Genomic DNA, 10,061 nt, shown 5'->3' with positions numbered 1-10,061 from the left:
GTTTGTGTCAAATGGGCTTTATGGGAAAAGTGGGTATGGACAAAATTTGAAATACACTGGGAGTTCATTTTCTGGGATCTCCTCTGCCCTTGTCAAGGGAGATCCACCCAGATCCTTTAAACGCGACACAATCCACCTGCAAGCCTGGACCTGGGGCTACACCCAGAGCGTTGGGGAGCCAGTCGTGCTCAAAAAGGCCCCCCTCTTTTCTGGGGCTGGAGATTTGCAAAATGATTCTCAGCGGTCGGGAGCTCAGTTTCTCGCCCCTCCTCAACGTGATTTACGGCCTTGCAACAATGTCTTTGACCCAAAAACCTTTCTCAAATTAAGAGGCATTGCAAAGCTTGATTGAGCCGCTTGGGCTGTTTGCAAATACGTTCTCCAAAAAAGAATAAAGGGGATTTAGAAGCACGGCTGGAACGGGTGCCAACTTGGCGAACCCAGTTTGATTTTTTTGTTGTTGGAATAAAAGTAAAAGAACTTTGCCCGACGTTTCGTAATGCGGTGGCTGCTTAGGTTTTGCATTCAGGGCTTCAGTCAAAATCATTTTGCAGCTCGGCCTCATCTGCAAATGAAAATTCCCTCAACGGTTGCAACGACAAAAAAATAATTGTCCTCAAGTGCATCTGTGCAGGGCGGATTGACTTTACATTCGCAGCCGATCCTGGTATTTCCAACGGATGCGTTTGGGGTTTTTTCCGCAGTGACGGGCGTGAGAGCCACGTAGCGAATCCAGGGGAAGCGAGATTTCCGAACTAAAACCTTCCCAATTAGTGAGGTTTGCAAAGAGCTTTGAAGTTTTCAACCCAAGAACGCCAGCAAATCCATTTCCTTTAAGAAATCCCCAGCTCCCGCCGCTGGACTTCTTCGTTTCAAACGCCCCCCTGGGCTTTTCCAGGGGCGGAGATCGGGCTGGCTGAGGCCCTGCGCAGGAGTCACTTCGGCCAAGTCGGTTGTTAGCTCTAGCAAGGGGCCTGGCTGCGGCGTTGAGGAACGCCGACGGTCGGGGGTTTTGGCGGATTGCAAACCTGCTTTGATCCAGCGGGGCCTTTGGCAGGGCCGGGGAATGGGGTGGCTGTTCTGAGGTGGGAGGGGGTGGGGTGCCCACTTGGGGGGGGGTTCTTGCTCCCTGTTGGTGCTGTGTGGAACCCCCAGAATCAGAGAGGCGCGCGATCGCCCCCTGCTGGGAGCCACCCAGGAGGTCGGGGCTGGTTTAAGTGTTGCCATTTTGGTAGGGCCTACAGAATTAGGCACCAGTTACAGCCCCCCCAACCCCACGTGCACTTTGCAGGCCCCCCCCCGTCTCCTGTGCCTGCTGGTGGGGGTGGGAGAGATGTGACGAAGTGGGGGGTTTTCTTGTTCTCTGTGGAGTTTCAATGGTTTGCATGCGGAGGGGGTGGGACTCAGTGTCCCTGGGTGTTACTGGTTTAACGAGGTGAGGGGAGAGGGAGTGTGTTTTGCAGAGGACCGGAGAGAGGACTTGGGGACCCAGCCGATGGCCGGGAGGATGGATACCCCAGCGACCGGTGACCTGGCGACCTGGTGACCCGGAGGCCCAGCTGAGGAGACACAGCCGGTTCTGGTCAGTGGGAGGACAATGGGCTGCAGAGTCAGGACCCAGTGACCTGACCAGCCGGTTCCAGCCAGAGGACAGAAGCAGGAGCGGAGGCCCCGGGGTACAACCCTGTTTCCCTGGAGAGAAGACAATGGACAGAGGCGGGGCCTGGGGCCGGGGATCTCAGATGCCCAGCTGGGAGCAGGGGGGCTCGGGGCTGGAGAGGGGGAGCAGGCAGAGCCCCCCTGGATGCAGAGTGTGCTGGGCTGAGGGAGGCCAGGCCTGAGGCCCTGAGAGTTTCCTGTGCTGTGTTCAACTCTCAATAAACCTCCTGTTTTATGCTGGCTGAGAGTCACTCCGATCTAGAGAACAGGGTGGCATCAACCCCTTCGGGGGGTGGAGGCCCCGGGGGGTCCAGAGCGAGGGGACTCCCTGAGGGGGCCCACGGCAGAGACAGACATGCTGAGGTTCAGAGAGGTGCGGATCCAGGAGGTGGAGGGGCCGGACCCTGAGAGAGAGTGGACCCCCGAGAAGGGCTGTCTCACTAAAAGGGGCACCCCCCACGGACTGCACGGGGCCAAGAGTGGGCACGATCTGTGAGTCCGTGACAACGTGGTGTCAGCAGTGGGATATGTTGCGGATGCACCCTGTAGACGTGGGCTGCGGGCGCCGGCGCTTTGCAGTGAGTGGCTGCCAGCGATAGAACGAGGGTATTGAACGGAACCAGCCTGGAGATGGCCTAGAACCAGCTCCGTAAGAGCGACCCGGCCCGTCTCTGCAGGGGGAGGGGGCTGAGCGTGGGAGGCTCACTGAGGAGCGGCTGATTGCTCAGCTGGTAGAGAATGACCCGTCTGAGGCGCAGGCTCCAGACCCCAGGGGGGCTCCCGGGGTGCCCGGAGAGCCGGGGAGTAGCCGGGGGGGCAGTCTGTGTAGTGACCGGGAGTGTGGCAGACCTGACTCCCCAGTCAGTACAGGGAGACCCCAGTCAGGTTCCTCCCTAGAGGAGCTGCGGAGACTGGAGCTGCAGCTGGAAGTGAAGGAGCTGGAGCTGGAGGATCGGAGGCTGGTGGACAGAGAGAGAGAACGAGCGGACCGTGTAGAGCAGCGGAAGCACGAGTTGGAGATGGACGAGAGACGGGCCAAGAGGGCCTGACACGGGGTAAGTGGGGAAGGGCCCCGAGACGCCAGTGGTGTGGGGAATCTAGACACCAAACTGCTGCCCCAGTTCGAGGATGGGGGGGGGGATATGGATGCCGACCTCACAGCCTGTGAGAAGGCTTGTGAACTGAACCAGATTGACCCCGCAGACAGGCTCCGCTGTCTGCCCCCCGGCTGGGTCCCAAAGCCATACAGGCGTTCAGCCAAATGGATGGTGTGGAGACGGGGGACTACGACCTGTTCAAACAGGCTTTGCTGCTGAAGTTTGAACTGACCCCCGAGGCGAACAGGAAACGATTCCGGGGTGTGCGCAAGACCCCAGGTGTCTCTTACAAGGAGGTCGCCAACCTGCTGGGGGAATATCTCCGCAAGTGGGGGAAGGGCGCAGGGGCCACTACCGCAGAGGACGTGTATAACCTGGTGGGGTTGGAGCAGCTGTAGGACATCTGCCCTCCGGACCTTAAGATGTGGCTAGTGGACCGGAAGCCCAAAGATCTGCGCCGTGCAGGGCGCTGGCAGATGAGTTCGTGGACAGTAGATTGGGGGTAGGGGGGAGACCCACATCAGGGACTCATAAGGAGAGTCACCCAGAGACCTCTCAAAGATGGGACTCCAGGAAGCCCGACTCGGGGGTGCCCAGGACTGCCGGGGGGGGGGCGACCCTCCTCGTGGGACTTGAGGGACCTGAAATTTAATTACTGTGGCCAAAAGGGGCACAAGGTGGCCCAGTGCCTGAAGATGAAGGAAATGGCGGCCAAGCAGAACCCGCGGGGTGTGAACTGGGTGGAAGCCCACCGAGAGGGGGCACCGCCGGGCCCAGGGGCTGCAGTCGAGAGGGTTGTGCCAGGGGCAGGGGACTGCCAGGCCAGGCCAGCAGGGGAAGGCGGGGCCCCAGGTCCAGAGCACCCGTACCCCATCCGCCGGGTGAGCGTGGGACAGGCCCCGGGGGACACTCGCCACATCATCCCCATTGAGGTGGGGGGAAGACACATCCAGGGGTTCTGGGACACGGGTGCAGAGGTGACGCTGGCACGGTCCGAGGTGGTGGACCCAGACCAGCTAGTGCCCGATGCCTACCTGACCCTGAGGGGAGTGTTTGGGCCCCCCGTCAAGGTGCCTGTAGCGAGGATACACCTGAAATGGGGGGCTAAGGAGGGACCCTAAGAGGCGGGGTGCATGACCACCTGCCCACTGAGGTGCTAATGGGTAATGACTTGGAGAACTGGCCGGATGGCACTCATAGCGCCCTGGTCCTTACCTGGAGCCAGAGCCAGCGAGGGGCGCGGGACCTCCCGAGGGGGGGGCCTGAAGCGCCGAGGGTAGGGCCCGACAGGGCTGGGCCGGAGCCTCCGTCCCAGGATGGGGAAACTGAGGCGCCACCAGCCAGGGCTGTAGCCTCAGACCCAGCAGCTGAATTCCAAACGGAGCTGCAGGTGGATCCCTCGCTGGAGAAACTGAGGGTCCTGGCTGGCCACGGCAGTGCAGGATCCCAGGGGGAGGACTGCCGGGAGCGATTCCTGTGGGAGAGGGGATTCCTGTACCGGGAATGGGCTGGTTCAGGGTGAACTGAATCTTGGAAAGTCGGAAGGCAGCTGGTGGTTCCCCAGAGGTACCGCCACAAACTGTTGTTCTTGGCCCACGATATCCCCCTTTCGGGGCATCAGGGCATCCGGCGCACCAGGCAGAGGCTGCTGCAGAACTGTTCCTGGCCCCCGCGGGGTCTTTGACGCGGTCCGACAGTATTGCAGGACCTGTGACTCCTGCCAGAGGGTGGGGAAGGCCCGGGATAAGTGCAAAGCCCCACTGAGACCTTTGCCCATCATAGAGGAGCCTTTCCAGAAGGTGGCCGTGGACAGAGTGGGGCCCCTCAGCAGGGTGACCCGGTCAAGGAAGAAATACATCCTGGTGGTGGTAGATTTTGCTACGCGCTACCCCGAGGCGGTGGCCTTGTCCTGTATCGAGGCAGACACCGTGGCAGACGCGCTGCTGACCATCTTCAGCAGAGTGGGGTTCCCCAAGGAGGTCCTTACAGACCAGGGTCTAACTTCCTGTCAACCCTGCTCCAGTGCTTGTGGGGGAAGTGTGGGGTCCGACACACCTGGGCCTCAGCCTACCACCCTCAGTCCAACAGGCTGGTGGAGAGGTTCAATGGGACCCTAAAGAGGATGCTGAAAACCTTTCTGGACCAGCACCCGCAGGACTGGGACAAGTATTTACCCCACCTGCTGTTCGCATATAGGGAAGTGCCCCAGGACTCCACAGGGTTCTCCCCGTTCGAGTTGCTGTACGGCAGGAGGGTGAGGGGTCCCCTGGACTTGATGAGGGACGAGTGGGAGGGAAAGGCCTCTCCCGATGGGGAATCAGTGGTAGAGTATGTACTGACTTGCCGGGAAAAGCTCATGGAGCTCATGGGCTGGGCTAGGGGGAACCTAGCAAAGGCCCAGAGGAAGCAGAAGGTCTGGTACGACCGCTCAGCCCGTGCCCGCTCATATGCTACCGGGGACCAGGTGATGCTCCTCACCCCCGTGAGGAAGAACAAGCGACAAGCGGCTGGGACGGCCCCTTCACGGTCATCAGACAGGAAAACGAGGTGCACTATGTGGTGGAACTGTCCAACCGGGCTCACAGCCACCGGGTGTATCACGTCAACATGATGAAGCCGTACTGGGACAGGGAGACGTTGGTGCTGGCTGTGTGTGGGCAGGGGGAGGAGAAAGGAGAGGACCCCCTGGTGGGACTCCTCCCTGAGGCTGGGGCTAACCCCTCGCTGGAATCAATTCCCCTCTCAGACCAGCTAACCCCCGCCCAGCAGGCAGAGATCAGAGCCGTGCTACATTCGTACCAGCAGCTGTTCTCCAGCCGGCCTGGGCTCACTCACCTGGCTGTCCCCCGGGTGGAGACGGGAACCAACCCTCCCATCAGGTGTTCCCCATTCAGGGTCACTGGGAAAACAGCCCAGGACCTGGAGAGAGAGGTCGGGGATATGCTGGCTTTAGGGGTGATCCAGCCGTCCGCGTCCCTGGGCCTCGCCCGTGGTGCTGGTCCCCAAGAAGGACGGGTCGATCCGGTTCTGTGTGGACTATCGGAAGCTCAATGCCATTACCGTGTCCGATGCCTACCCCATGCCTAGGACCGATGAGATCCTAGACAAGTTGGGGGGTGCCCGGTACCTCACTACCATGGATCTTACCAAAGGCTACTGTCACGTGCCTCTGGACCCGGAGGCCAGGGTGAAGTCCGCCTTCACCACCCCAATAGGGCTCTTCGAGTTCCTGGTCCTGCCTTTCGGCCTCAAGGGGCACCTGCCACCGTCCAGCGCCTGGTGGATCAGTTGCTCAGGGGGATGGAGGGCTTTGCTCTAGCGTATATTGACGATATCTGTGTCTTTAGCCAGACCTGGGAGGAACATGTGTCCCAGGAGAAGAGGGTGCTGGGTCGCCTCCAGGATGCAGGACTGACCATGAAAGCTGAAAAGTGCAAGGTGGGGATGGCAGAGATTTTATACCTGGGCCACAAGGTTGGGAGTGGCCACCTGAAGCTGGAGCCAGCCAAGGTGGAGGCAATCAAGGCCTGGCCGCTCCCCAGACTAAGAAGCAGGTCCAGGCTTTCATTGGGATGGCGGGGTGCTACCGGAGGTTTGTGCCCCACTTTAGCTCCCTGGCAGCTCCCCTCACGGAGCTGTGTCGAAAGGGAAAGCCGGACAAGGTGGTCTGGACCGAGCAGTGCCGGAGGACTCTCTGTGCACTGAAGGGGGCACTTATCCAGGGCCCGGTGCTGGTGAACCCGGATTTTAACAAACCCTTCCTGGTGTTCACCGACGCCTCGGACACAGGGCTGGGGGCAGTGCTGATGCAAACTGATACTAAGGGGGAGAGACCCCCCATTGTGTACCTGAGCGAGACGCTGCTGCCCCGGGAGCAGCACTACGCGGCCATCGAGACGCAATGCCTGGCCATGGGGTGGGCCCTTAACAAACTGCAGCCGTATCTATGTGGGCGACACCTCACCGTGTGCACCGACCATTCGCCCCGACGTGGCTGCACCCAATGAAAGGGGCTAATGCCAAGCTGCTGAGGTGGGCCCTGCTCCTCCAGGGGTATGACATGGAGATGGTCCATGAGGGGGAGGGCCAATGTTATCGCCGATGCTTTATCGCGGGGCGGGGACCCTGAACTTCCCCAGGTCACCGGCTAAGTGACCCTGCTCCGTTCAGCCTCGAAGGGGGCAGAGATGTGACGAAGTGGGGGGGTTTCTTGTTTTCGGTGGAGTTTCAATGGTTTGCATGCGGCGGGGGTGGGACTCAGTTTCCCTGGGTGTTACTGGTTTAACGAGGGGAGGGGAGAGGGAGTGTGTTTTGCAGAGGACCGGAGAGAGGACGTGGGGACCCAGCCGATGGCCGGGAGGATGGATACCCCAGCGACCGGTGACCTGGTGACCCGGAGGCCCAGCTGAGGAGACGCAGCCGGTTCTGGCCAGTGGGAGGACAATGGGCTGCAGAGTGAGGACCCAGTGACCGAACCAGCCGGTTCCAGCCAGAGGACAGAAGCAGGAGAGGAGGCCCCGGTTTACGACCCTGTTCACCTGGAGAGAAGACAATGGACAGAGGCGGGGCCTGGGGCCGGGGATCTCAGATGCCCAGCTGGGAGCAGGGGGGCTCGGGGCTGGAGAGGGGGAGCAGGCAGAGCCCCCCTGGATGCAGAGAGACTGGGATGTGCTGGGCTGAGGGAGGCCAGGCCTGAGGCCCTGAGAGTTTCCTGGGCTGTGTTCAACTCTCAATAAACCTCCTGTGTTACGCTGGCTGAGAGTCACTCCGGTCTAGAGAACAGGGGGGCGGAGGCCCCGGGGGTCCAGAGGGAGGGGACTCCCTGAGGGGGCCCACGGCAGAGACAGACGTGCTAAGGCTCCGAGAGGTGCAGCTCCAGTAGGTGGAGGGGCCTGACCCCGAGAGAGAGTGGACCCCCGAGAAGGGCTGTCGCACTGACAGGGGCACCCCCCACAGACCGCACGGGGCCAAGAGCGGGCACGATCTGTGAGTCCGTGACAGGAGGGTTGTTGAGAAGTGACCCCTGTGTGTGTGTGTTGGGGGAACAAACCCTGAATTGCCCCAAATTCCCCCCCCCAGCTCTTGGGCCTCATTTCTATTCGCTGCTCTTTTGTGATGTTCAAATAAAAGGTTGGAAGAAAATCGGGCCTGAGGCCGCTGTGTTGTTTGTGGGTCCCCGTTCTCCCCCCCGGGCGTCTCTAACTCCCGGCAGCTCCCACAACCCACACCCGGGGCTCCAGCCCAGCCTGTCCCCGCCCCAGCAGCTGTTGGGTAAAGGCCCAACTACTGCTACACGGCGTGTGTGGGGAGTTGCTCCCCGGTGACCTCCTGGCCTCAGTGAGGGGGTATTATCCCACCCAAAGCCGTGGGGGGGGGGGGGGGCAGAGGAATTGTAAATCGGGGGCAGGGCTGCAGGGGGTTGAAGGGGAGGCCATGGGACAGAGAGGGTGGAAGGGGGGGCCCCCAGGAACTGGGTGGGTCAGGCTGGGAGATGCTCCAGTTGTAAAGAGCTGAGCTCGTGCAGGGGAAACTGAGGCTGAAGATTTGTAGGGGACAATCCTGCCCCAGCGGCGGTGGGGGGAGACTCGGGCTCTGGCCCGTAAGTGCCAGCTGGGGGCTAGTGACAGAGCAGGAGAGAGGAGCCCGGACCCCCAGGGAGGGGAGAGATTTACCCCCTTCTGCCACTAGAGGGCACAAGAACCCTGCGAGCTGGGGAGAGAACCCAGGCGTCCGGGCTCCCAGCCCTCCCTCTCCACTCTAACCCACCAGCCCCCGCTCCCCTCCCAGAGCCAGGGAGAGAACCCAGGCGTCCTGGCTCCCGGCCCTTCCTCTCCACTCTAACCCACCAGCCCCCACTCCCCTCCCAGAGCCGGGGAGAGAACCCAGGCATCCTGGCTCCCAACCCTCCCTCCCCGCTCTAACCCACCAGCCCCCACTCCCCTCCCAGAGCCGGGGAGAGAACCCAGGAGTCCTGGCTCCCAGCCCCCCCTGCTCTGACCCACCAGCCCCCACTCCCCTCCCAGATTTGGTGTGGGGCGGCTGGTTACCCAGGGAGCCCCTGGGCTCCTGGGGTTGCTCTGGGGGGGCTGGTGGGAACCGGTCCTGGCCCCCGGCGCCTTTGCGGGCAGAGGGAACTGGGCTGAGTGCTCAAGCGGGCACCAACCTGGGGCTGTGTTTGGGGTGTGAAGGGGGGCCCCCCAAGTTGCAGCCCCCCCTCCCAGCCTGGATTGGGAACGGGTCCCTGATGTCCCCGTGGGCAAGGTTCAGAACCCCACCGGGGCGGGCGCCAGGCACGGAGACCCCCCAAGCTGGGCAGGTGAACCCCCAACCTCTGGCCCCAGTCCCGGGGGGAGGGGGGGGGGCGGGGGAGGTGGAAGGGAGAGCCGGGGCTGGTCCAGGCAGCACGGTCCTGAACCCTGCGGGAGTTTGGGGGAGCTCAGAACCCAGGCAGGGAGAGGGAAAAGGGGGCACAGAGCCCCAGGGGGATGGGGGGGTTGCAGGGAGCAGGGCCGTGCGGTGTGTGTGTAGGGGAAACTGAGGCTGGCAAGTTGGAGGGGAGTAGCCCAGCCCCTGGCTGCCAGAGACCAGCTTAGAGGCCGAGGGCATTGGTTCATTTACCTCTTTATTCCACTAGAGGGCGTAACACCCCAGGCCCAGGGAGTGGGGGGAGTAGGGGCTGCTGGCACCAGCGGGTGCAGCTCCGGGGGGCACCAGCCCATGCCGGGCGCAGCCCCAGCCGTCGCTTGGTCAGGGCAATCTGCCCCCCCACCCCCGGGAAATGCTAAAGAAAGGGGGGGCCTCCCTCAGCCCCAGTGCCCCACGGCCGGTGGCTGCCCTGCGACCCCCAGTCCGGCGACCTTGCCTGAGTGCAGGGAGCCCGAGCCCATCGCTCCCAGACGGGGGAGCAGCTGGGGCCTGGTCCCCATTTCCTCCCTGCAGGGAAATAAATCTGCCCCCCCTTGAGATCAACCCCCCCCATCCTTACCCCACATCTGCTCCCAACCTCCACCCCCCCCGCACTCTAGGCCAAGGGGGCTCGCGCGGCTGACAGACACTGGAGGGGGGGGGGGGGGGTGGAGCAGTAGGAGCTGGGCTTGGTCTGAGGATCCCAACACTGCCACCAACGGGTGCCCAGCTCTCGCTGGGGGTGGGGGGCAGAGCCCCTTGCTGTACCGTCTGTTCTGCTTGGGCGTGAGCCGGGCCCCCAGTCCCCCATGTGGGGGAACTCTCACCATTGGCCAGCCCGCACCAGGCCCGGGGCGTTCTAGTCCCTGGCCCCTTGGCTGTGCCATTAGCACCCGGGCC

The sequence above is a fragment of the Chrysemys picta genome, chromosome 16 (genome assembly GCF_011386835.1).
Source record: "Chrysemys picta bellii isolate R12L10 chromosome 16, ASM1138683v2, whole genome shotgun sequence".
Classification (NCBI taxonomy): Eukaryota; Metazoa; Chordata; order Testudines; family Emydidae; genus Chrysemys; species Chrysemys picta.
This window is presented reverse-complemented; position numbering follows the sequence as displayed.